Here is a 9,906-nt window from a genome sequence, read left to right as displayed (position 1 = left end):
CCTGTCACTCCTTTGCATGTGTGCTGGCCTCCTCCCTGTTCCTTGGCTAGGACAAGCATCCTCCCACCTCAAGACTTGTGCATTTGCTTTTTGTTCTTTCTGAAGTGTTATTTCCCTATGCATTCCCCCCTAACCTCCTTCAACTGTGTTGTGCAAATACTGACTTCACCACACCACTCTTTCTCAACCTTCAATTCTTACACACTTTTTCTATCTCCTTACACCGATTACACCTCACATTCTTCATCTACAGTTCTATCTTATTTATTGCTCACTCCTCTGTCACTAGAATGTAATCTCCCCGAGGGTAATTTTTGTTTGTTTTGTTCATCGTTGTACCTCTAGCTCCCCAGATCAATAACTGGAACATAGAAAGTTCACAGAAACTGGTTATTGACTAAATGAGTAAATTGGGAATGAGGGACAGAAAAAGAAGAAAATAAAAACAACGTAAATAGACTTTGCATCTAGAACAGTGAAAACAGGTAAATTCTTGTTTAAAAAATAAAGAAACATTAATTTGATTATATTACTACAGATTTAAGACCCATTTTTAATTTTTACAGAATGAAATTAATGTAAGTAAATGACACAGATGAATTATTAAAATTTTACAGAATAAAATTAATAAAATAAAACTCCTACCCAGACTTCAATACCCTCTATACTGTCTTTAATCTTCTCCTAAAGGAGATGTAGCAGCAGCGTTGGTGCCCGGTTACCTCTGTGACTTGTGTGCAGGAAGGGAATAGTTGGAAGCTATCAGCCTGTGACAAGTGGGTCCAGATATCTTTTCGCTTTCACTTGTGCACGATCAGAAGGGCCAATGCTTAGGGAGGCCTCTAAGATGCTGACGATTTCCAGCATTACCAAATTACAGCGATTTTGGCATTTTTATTAATAAGGAAGAATTATAGTTATTTTACTCCCCTAGAACAAGAAGATTACTGTTATTACAAATGCGGTGGAGATTAGTCACATGGTGACATAAATTATGCCGCCCCAATACGTAGCTACTACATCCAAAGCTATTTATGCTGCGACTATTATTCCTGACAGTTGGAAGTCTAGGAAGCCCTGTGGGTTTTCTTCAGGGAACATCTGAAGGGTAAAAAGAACCGGGGACTGAAAAGCCAGGGGAGTTTTCCTGGCAAGTTGAAGCCTTTGGAACTGGAACAAAGATGACAATTTGTTTGCAAGTGTTCAGACAGTATTTACCTTCCAGAAGGTTTATTATAGCAATCATCAGCAAGTTTTTCTGCAGAGCCGAAGCCACATGTGTATTTATAATTAATTTCCATATCATTTACATAGGCCTATATACACTCTGTTTTCTATTCTCAGGATACTTTCAAGTAAATATATATTGTTGATACCTTGAGGTTTGTTATTTTATTAGATTCTTTTTCTCCACCTTGAGGCTTTTATTAAATCATTATCATTGACATGCCTTCTGGGAAGCATAGGGGAACAGTGGTGGCGGGGTGAAAGGAACAGGTAAAGAATGGCCTGTAATGTCTGTGCTAGGACGTAATGATGGAAAAGTCACATTGTTGCTTCTTGTTGCTCCAGCACATATTTATATTTTGATGCTTTTGCTTCCTCGGCCTGACAGACCCTTCCAATTTTTAGTCATTCTCTGAGGCTCAGTGCACACTCTACCACCTCCATGAAGACTGCATTGATTGCTTCTTGTCCCTAGTTTTCACGGTGATTTTCTTTTGCCTTCATTGCAATATTTGTTTCTCTTGGTCTCGCTACATAGCTATGGTTAGTCATGTTGACCTGCGTGCCTCACCTGTTGAATTGTAAGCTCTGAAGTCAGCGCTTCTCAATATCTTCTACAATGGCCATTGCAGGCCTCTTCCATGTAAGCTGCTCACTCTGCAAGTGTTGAATAAATGAGCAATATTATCATCCAGTCCTCTTTGTTGTCTCATGCTTTAGGGAGTCTGCAGGCATCTTCTGTAACCTCAGCTCAATCTAATAGGAAAGAATGAAACGAAATGTCGACTGGGCACCCCTCATGGTCATCTGAGGAGCTCTTTGACCTTGGTGTTTCCACAATATCTGAACCCTTGGGTTGGTGCCATGGTTTATGTTTTAAAGAGTATCTAATTGAATGTTTGCCTTAATTGGAGTTTGAACCCAAACCTGGATTCCCATACTGGCGTTCCATTTGGGCTGGTAATTTCTAATTTTGAGATGGAGAAATACTCAAGAGCTTGCTGTTTTAATTAAAGATTAAATTTTCACTCATGTATTATGGGGTGAGTTTGGACCACCACGTAATAATTTAATTTAGCCTTTCTGATGTTGGTTGGCTTATCAATTCCTGTATCACAGCTCAAAGAGCATTCAGATTTCAGTTTCAGAAAATCTTCTGACCAGATGGAACATTTATTTGGAGAAGAGGCTTTGGGGCTAATAAAACAAAACAAAACCAAGTAAGATCCTGGTTTTGCTATTTATTGGATCAGGCACTTACTCTAGCTGGATCTGAGGTAGGATCATACGTGTGTGAAGTGGTTTCACAGTGCCCAGAACTAAATAGTTGTTAAATGTAAGGCAGAATTTCCCAATCAATTAATAAACAACTACTGACCACTTGCAACATGTAAATCCTAGCACTGGACATTATGTAGAGAAAGGGATTTAAGAAGGGGATATATTGTATTTGCACAAAAATAGATGACATTTTGAAAACGCTTTGGCCTCATCAACAAACAGGATTATTTTTCATGCTGCAGCTATTTTGAGAAAATGGTTTCTGATGAATCAACAAGTTCTGATTCCATCTGTCACGGGTTCCAATTTAGCTGGGGCCATTTCCCAGGAGTTGGAATGTTCAGAAGTCTGTAGGTGATGTGAACCAACACTTCAGGTTTATTTTAAGCTTAAAATCCCAATTTATACTAAAGTTACCCAATACGGACAGGGAAAACTGACAAGATCAAGTTCCAATTTCATATGACTATCCTTTCTATGCACTACCCCCATGTCATCTTTTTAAAAAATGATTTTTCAATGAGACAACGAAGAGTTTAATTTTGACTGTATTTGTTCTCTACATTTGAGTGACGATGCAATGACAAATCAACCCTTATAGACTTAAAAGGAATAATTAATAACCATGGTATTTTAAAAAATTCTACATGGGTTTTGTAGGAAACAACAGACAAATTTCTCCTTGGCCTTCCCATTCATAGACATTACACAATGAACTGACTGAAAAATAAAGAAGGCAGAAGCACTTTCCCTTGTCCCCTTAGTGATAATCCCACAGTTCATTTCATTCTGAACCAACAGGTTGCTATGGTAGCCGGAGAGTCAGGGTTACTGCACCAAACCATTCTGTAATGTAAAATCAGCACGGCACAGGAGGCGTTTCAAGATTCATGAGAATGGTGAAAGCAATTTTGTGCTTTCACCTGCAGGCTTCCCGCACCTTGAAGAAAATAAAAATAAGAAGGCCGCAGTGCCAACCCGAGCCTCTTTAATGGTTTAAGAGCCTTTCCAGAGTGCGGATGGAGTAAGCCATGACCTGTGCTTTTTATTCATTGTGATAGAGATTTGGTCCTCATAAGACTCATGCTATTAAAGGGAAGTTACATGCAACAACAAATAAGTGAGAAGAGTTTCTAATTGCATGTTCTATATTTCTATTCATTTCTAGTAAGAGCTAACATAAGGTTTAATTTTTAAGTAGGTTGTGTTCACATATACTGAGACTGTATTATAATTGGAACCATTGAAGCACAGAATTCAATATAATATGAAATGTCACTTTTGACTCTGCCTATTATGTAAAGAATGCCTTCTTAATATATGTAAATATGTTATATATGATATATAATACATGTGAATATATTATGCATATGTACACAATCTATGCACATTAAAATGGCATTATTAACATAATAAACAGACTCATGTAATATACTCTACATATGTTACTCTTGTGTGTATGCACATGTAGATATATATAAGTATATTGATCATTTATTCTACATATTTAGAGTCTTAAAAATTTAACAATTCTGTATCCCCTAAAATGCCCTCCCTGGTCTGTCTTCATATGGAATTATCTCTTCTTTACTGAGTTGAAATCCTAACCTTTTCTGTGGATATATCTGCAACTATAAAATTAAAGAAAAATAGTTATAAAAAGATGTTGGGACAGTAACCAGAGGGGAGGTGAGAGGGGATAATGGGGGGAAGGGGGAAAGGTTTTCAGGGACAACTATAAAGGACACATGGACAAAACCAAGGAGGAGGGGAGGAAGCAAGGGAGGGAGGTGGGTTTGGATGGGGTGGAGGGGGAATGGTGGTGGGTAAACACAGACAGCTGTAATTGAACAACAATAAAATAATTTAAAAAATGGTGTTGGGTTAGTCAAAGAGTCCATGTGTTTTTTTCCATAAAATAAAAGACACATTTTCACCGATAATTTTATTGATTTGGATATTTTGACTATGTCAGCTATCTCCCATGTGGTATGGAATTAATTATTCTTAATTAATGTTTCAATTTAATTGCTATCAACTTCAACTGGTCTACCCGACTGTGGAGCATCATCAAGTGAGAAATCTCCAGCATGAAACTTCACAAACCACTTTTGACAAGTTCAATCAGTCACAGCACTTTCTCCATATCACTACACAAATATATATTTTTTGCATTTCAGTTGCATTTTTACCTTTTTTGAAATAATAAAACATAATATGCTGGATCTGTTGCATATCTTCTTCCATCTTCAGTATTAAAATGGCTGCACAAAAATTCACCAATTCTGATAATTTTTTTTCTATTTTCTCTGAGCATTTACTAAAGAATATCTTTTTAAAATTTTATATATATTCTTAAAAAAATTTATTGTTATTCAATTACAGTTGTATGCATTTTCTCCCCATCCCTCCACCCCACCCCATCTGAACCCACCTCCCTCCCCTGCCTCCACCCTCCCCCTTGATTTTGTCCATGTGTCCTTTATAGTAGTTCCTGTAAACGCCTCTCCCCATTGTCCCCTCCCCACTCCCCTCTGGCTATTGTTAGATTGTTCTTAACTTCAATGTCTCTGGTTATATTTTGTTTGCTTTTTTCTTCTGTTGATTATGTTCTAGTTAAAGGTGAGATCATATGGTATTTGTCCCCCACCACCTGGCTTATTTCACTTAGCATAATGCTCTCCAGTTCCACCCATGCTGTTGCAGAGAGTATAAGCTCCTTCTTTCTCTCTCCAAAATATATAAAGAACTCACAGGACTCCACTCCAGGAAGACACACAACCCAATTAAAAATTGGGCAAAGGACTTAATTTTGATAAGTTTTTAAAAAATGCACACTGATATGACAGCTGTCACAATACAATCTAACAAAATTATTTTGAGTGAAGTTAAAGACAACTAAATACTGCTAGAGCCATCATACAGGAAAAAAACAAACGACCTTTCTGGCCAACCCTACAGGTAAGCCAATGGATTAGCCTGATTTCTTCAGTGCAGAGTTTATTCTCCTTTGCTATGAGTCGGAAGCATCTTGGGAGGAAAGGTGCATTAGGACTAGAGATACGCAATGTTTAGAATGGACTAAGTTTTAGTAAACCCCTGTGGGGATGCTCCAACAGGTACTTCATGGAAGGATGTGTGCTCCTCCACACATCCTTCTGCCTCAGTGACCCAGAATATTCCATTCCTCCCATCTGGATGGTCCTCTGTTTTGTCTTTTTACCAAGCTTTTGTTTATTCTTTGAAGTGCAACTTTTTGAAGCCTTTTGTACATTGCTTTCTCTTAACTTTCCACCCTACAGACCCTGCCTTCACATCTTCCAAAAGGTATCACATTAGTCTTTTTCTTCTTTGTGGTAACTACTCCTTGAACAACACCTACCATATTGTATTATAATTATCTGCTTATATGTGACTAATAAAGCATTAAGATCCTTAAGGACAGTGAATACATGCTGAGAAACACTCTTTTGTTTGTCTGTTTTTGTACACTCACCATTCCATTCCCTTGTTCTTTTGGTCACACCCTCCCACCTGCTTTGGGAACTGCCTCATCACAGTCCATGTATATGTGTTGGAACTAGTAACAATGGCACCTCCTCACTTGAAGCCACAGAGCCATGTGAGTCCCAAGTTCGATCAATCATGGTACCCCACCCTCTTTTCCTTAGCGATGGCTCAGGGATGGATATGTAATCCAGTGCTCTGAGAGAGAATTTCTTGGAACTTTGAATATTTATGCCTGCATATGTCTATTGCCTTGTTGGGCTGCCAGGCCTGAGGTTGATGAAGAACATGGTATACAGAAGAATGTGTCCCGGGGAAACTGAAAAGAGGCTGAATTGGCCAGACCCCACTACCAAAAACTGACAAAACTTAGAGAAAACAGACTTTGAGTTAGACCGGGCACAGACTCCATCCTGAAATGGCAGGGATCCCATGCTACCTTGCTCGTGCATTGTCAGGGAGCCACCACAAAAAGAACATGGCTCAGTTATCGTTTCCTTGCTCAGATATTGGTCAAAAACCTCCGCCCCCCCATGTGGCCCTGGCTCAGAAGTTGAGGTAGACTTTGAAGGAGCTGACTGCTGAAGGCTATCAGCTAGTCGCTGGCAAGCTGGGCGGACTTGTTTGTTGAAGTGGGATCTGAGAGAGGTGCCGCCATGTCTGCAACACGTAGAGACCGGCATCACAGGGCCCCAATTCTTTCCTGGAGTTTCTAAGACACATAAGTTTTCCTGCAATCCCTTACCCGTAAACCAGAAAAGCAGAGGAGATGGGAGATTATCTCAGAGGCGTAGGATTTTTAACAAATTGAACGCTGTTTCCTAAAGAGACTGTTTATTGTATTAGACATTCGGTTAATTTGTTTTTCTGGTAATCCAGGGATGAGAGCGTAGGAGAAAGATTGGATTAGTTACAGGAAAGATAGAGATGTCATATATTCTTGTCGTATCTAAGTAGTAGTTGAATTTTGTGACCGTCGTTAGTGTCATTATCGCTGGTGGAGCCATAATGTAGTGCTAGCAAGTGGCTGAGAGGACACTTTTGACAAGAATTTGTGCCAAGTGTGTCCAGGAGACGGTAGTTTTTAAGATTTCACATATTTTTAATTTTTTTGGTTGGTTGGGAGTATAAAAATTTATTTCCTCATCCCCTGTAAGGTGTTTCTTTCTTACCTATGTATTGTAAATCAAGAAGAGTGTAGGAAAGAAAATTAGGCCCTGCAATGAAAGCTTGTTGGATGGGGACTGTCACCTGAGGATTTCAAAGTCATGTGATTTGTGGATTGCATGTACAAAGTGTAGCTCCTGGATTCTTACTGCAGCCAGGACATAGCAACACTCGGACCACTGGCTGCCTTCTCCATAATGAATGCAGCAACCCAAAGCTCAAGAATCGTGTGGCTCGGTCTAGCTACAAGATAAATCACAGCAAGATATTGGAATTAAAGTCAAGAGCATGAGAACCTTCTTTTTTTCTACTTCACTTATTCATTCTATTTCATTCTGCTTTAATCCATTCATTCATTTATTTTCATTTTGCTATTTCAGTCATTCATTATTGGTTGCGTATTAAATGTAGAGCACTAATTGTTACGGTGGCGAAGATAGATAAACATACAGCTTTGCCTTTGAGGACCGCACAATCTAGTAGGAAGACTGCTTTATAAAAGCGCTTATTTGGAAAACCCTATAAAATAGAGCAGGGCATAAACTACAAAAGGGCTGGAGGAATGAGACCTGCAGGGATGGGCTGTGGGGCAGTTTCAATCCGCCTGCCTTGTGAAATAAGCAGAAACCTGATACGGACAAGCACATCCGATCAAGTCAAACAAAGTCAAACGAAAACATTCACATCTGATCTAGGTCGTAGGCACATCCCTGAAGTCCTAGCAGCTTTTATTCAAACTGTCCAGGCACTTTTTGCTGGCCACCCCCACCTTCACATATTGCGACTCTCCCTTTCTCCTCTTTGAGGATTCTGAGGCCATATAAGAAATCCTGCATATCAGGGTCTTGAAATAACGAGGTGCTTGTCAGCCCAGAGGCTGGTCCTGGCTCCTACAGGAGGACGATGGTGGGGAGGACAGCCTGGGTAGGGGGAGTGATCCGAGTTGCTGCCGTGGACCTTACCTCCCCCTGAGTCCTAGCCCTGTATTTCTCAGACTTTCACATGCATTTGGATGACCTGGAGATGTTGTGGAAATGCAGATTCTGGTTCAGTAGCTCTGGGGTGGAGCCTGAGATTGTGCATTTCTAACAAATCCTTAGGGGAGGCCAGTGTGGCTGGGCTGATTTGTAGTTTGAGTAGCGAGGCCCAGGACCACATTGTTTCCTGGTGGGGTTGGGGAGTGGAGGTGCCCTCCTGCAACCCTATTGCTCCTGCTGACCCTGTAGTTACATCTGGGGCAGCTGAGAGATCAATGGATTTTCTTTGGCATCACTAGATTTCCTACTTTCTGACCTTTATCTTCCTGGACTCCTTTCTGGCTTCCATTGGTACTCTACCCAGTATCCTCTACCATCAGCTTTGTTCTTCTTCCTCTACGAACGGCTGAGGAATCGGAAGACCTCAGGTTACAATGAACTGTGTCAGGCAACATTTCCCTTGCTCCAGGCTCAGTTTCCTCATTTGTAAACACACTCAGGGGCCAGATAGGCTCGCTCACTTCAGCACAAGTTTCTGTAGGTCTGAGAATGCCTTGTCTATGAGGACATTATTGTCATTTTATACCGTGGTGTTAATTCCTCCCCAGGAGGATTGCACTGGATTTGCACTTATCTTTAATGGTGGAATGAAAAGTTTAAATTCCGGATAATGGACTACTTGACAGTAAATACTGGTGAGTGGGAGTGGATACCCTTCCTAATGTCTTTGAATTTTCAGTATAGAAATTGTCTTTATCTCCAAAATGTGCAACATATGGTTTTGGGTGGGAACAAGAAAAGAGGAAAAAATGCTACTGGTTTTTTTTTTTTTTTTTTGAGGAATAACATCGTGGAAGCTTTTTTCCTTTAAGAATGCTAGGGAGGCCATAAGTGAGAATATGCAAACTTCCCACATATGTGAGGGCACATATTTGTGGTTGTGGAATAACATCCTGACTCTGTGAAAATCATATATATTGATCTTTAGAGGAGACAAACAGGTGGCTCAGGAAATGTGCAATGGGGCATTGGGCATCAGGAAGCACAGCATCTGCTGCTACAAAGTTCACAGAATTGATTTATCCAGTCCCATACTCTGCAAGCTAAACGCATTCTCAGTCCCCAGTCTTCTCTACCTCATTCTGATAAGCAACTTCCTGGGATTGCGGGGGCCAAATAATTCTTCCAGAGATAAGAATGAGAAGAAGATGGGGTTATTCAACCTGAAGAGATATTACTTTACAAAGGAAACAAAAGAGGAGGATTTTTTTTTCATCTTTCTCCACCCACTGGCTTTAGTTGCTTGACCCAGTGATGCCATGACCCTTAACTTTAAACTGTGAGATCAGAAAGTTGCCAAATTTCCATTTGGTGGGGGCTGAAATCAGAAATGGTAGGTTTGGTGAACACAGAGTACATGTGGGAAACAGAGACTAAAATGTCTGCTTAGAGGGCTTAGAAAGTTTTTGCAATATCTTGCTATGGTGGTTTTCATGTTGGAGACTCAGGGGGTTGCCAAAGGAGGCCTCAATCCAGTGCAAATGTCCAGGTTCTTGTCACTGCACAGGAAAGAATTTGGGAGCAAGACCATCAGCAAAGCACAAAGGTTTGATTGAAGTGAAAGTACACACTCAGATAGGCAGACTGGAGAAGTAAGTCACCCTTTGGTTTTGGGGACTAGACTTATTTTGGGCCAGTGGGGAGGAATTCAGGAAGTGGTGGATCTGGGCCGGGCTGAGGTGGGAAG

The sequence above is a fragment of the Desmodus rotundus genome, chromosome 2 (assembly GCF_022682495.2).
Source record: "Desmodus rotundus isolate HL8 chromosome 2, HLdesRot8A.1, whole genome shotgun sequence".
NCBI classification, from domain to species: Eukaryota; Metazoa; Chordata; class Mammalia; order Chiroptera; family Phyllostomidae; genus Desmodus; species Desmodus rotundus.
This window is presented reverse-complemented; position numbering follows the sequence as displayed.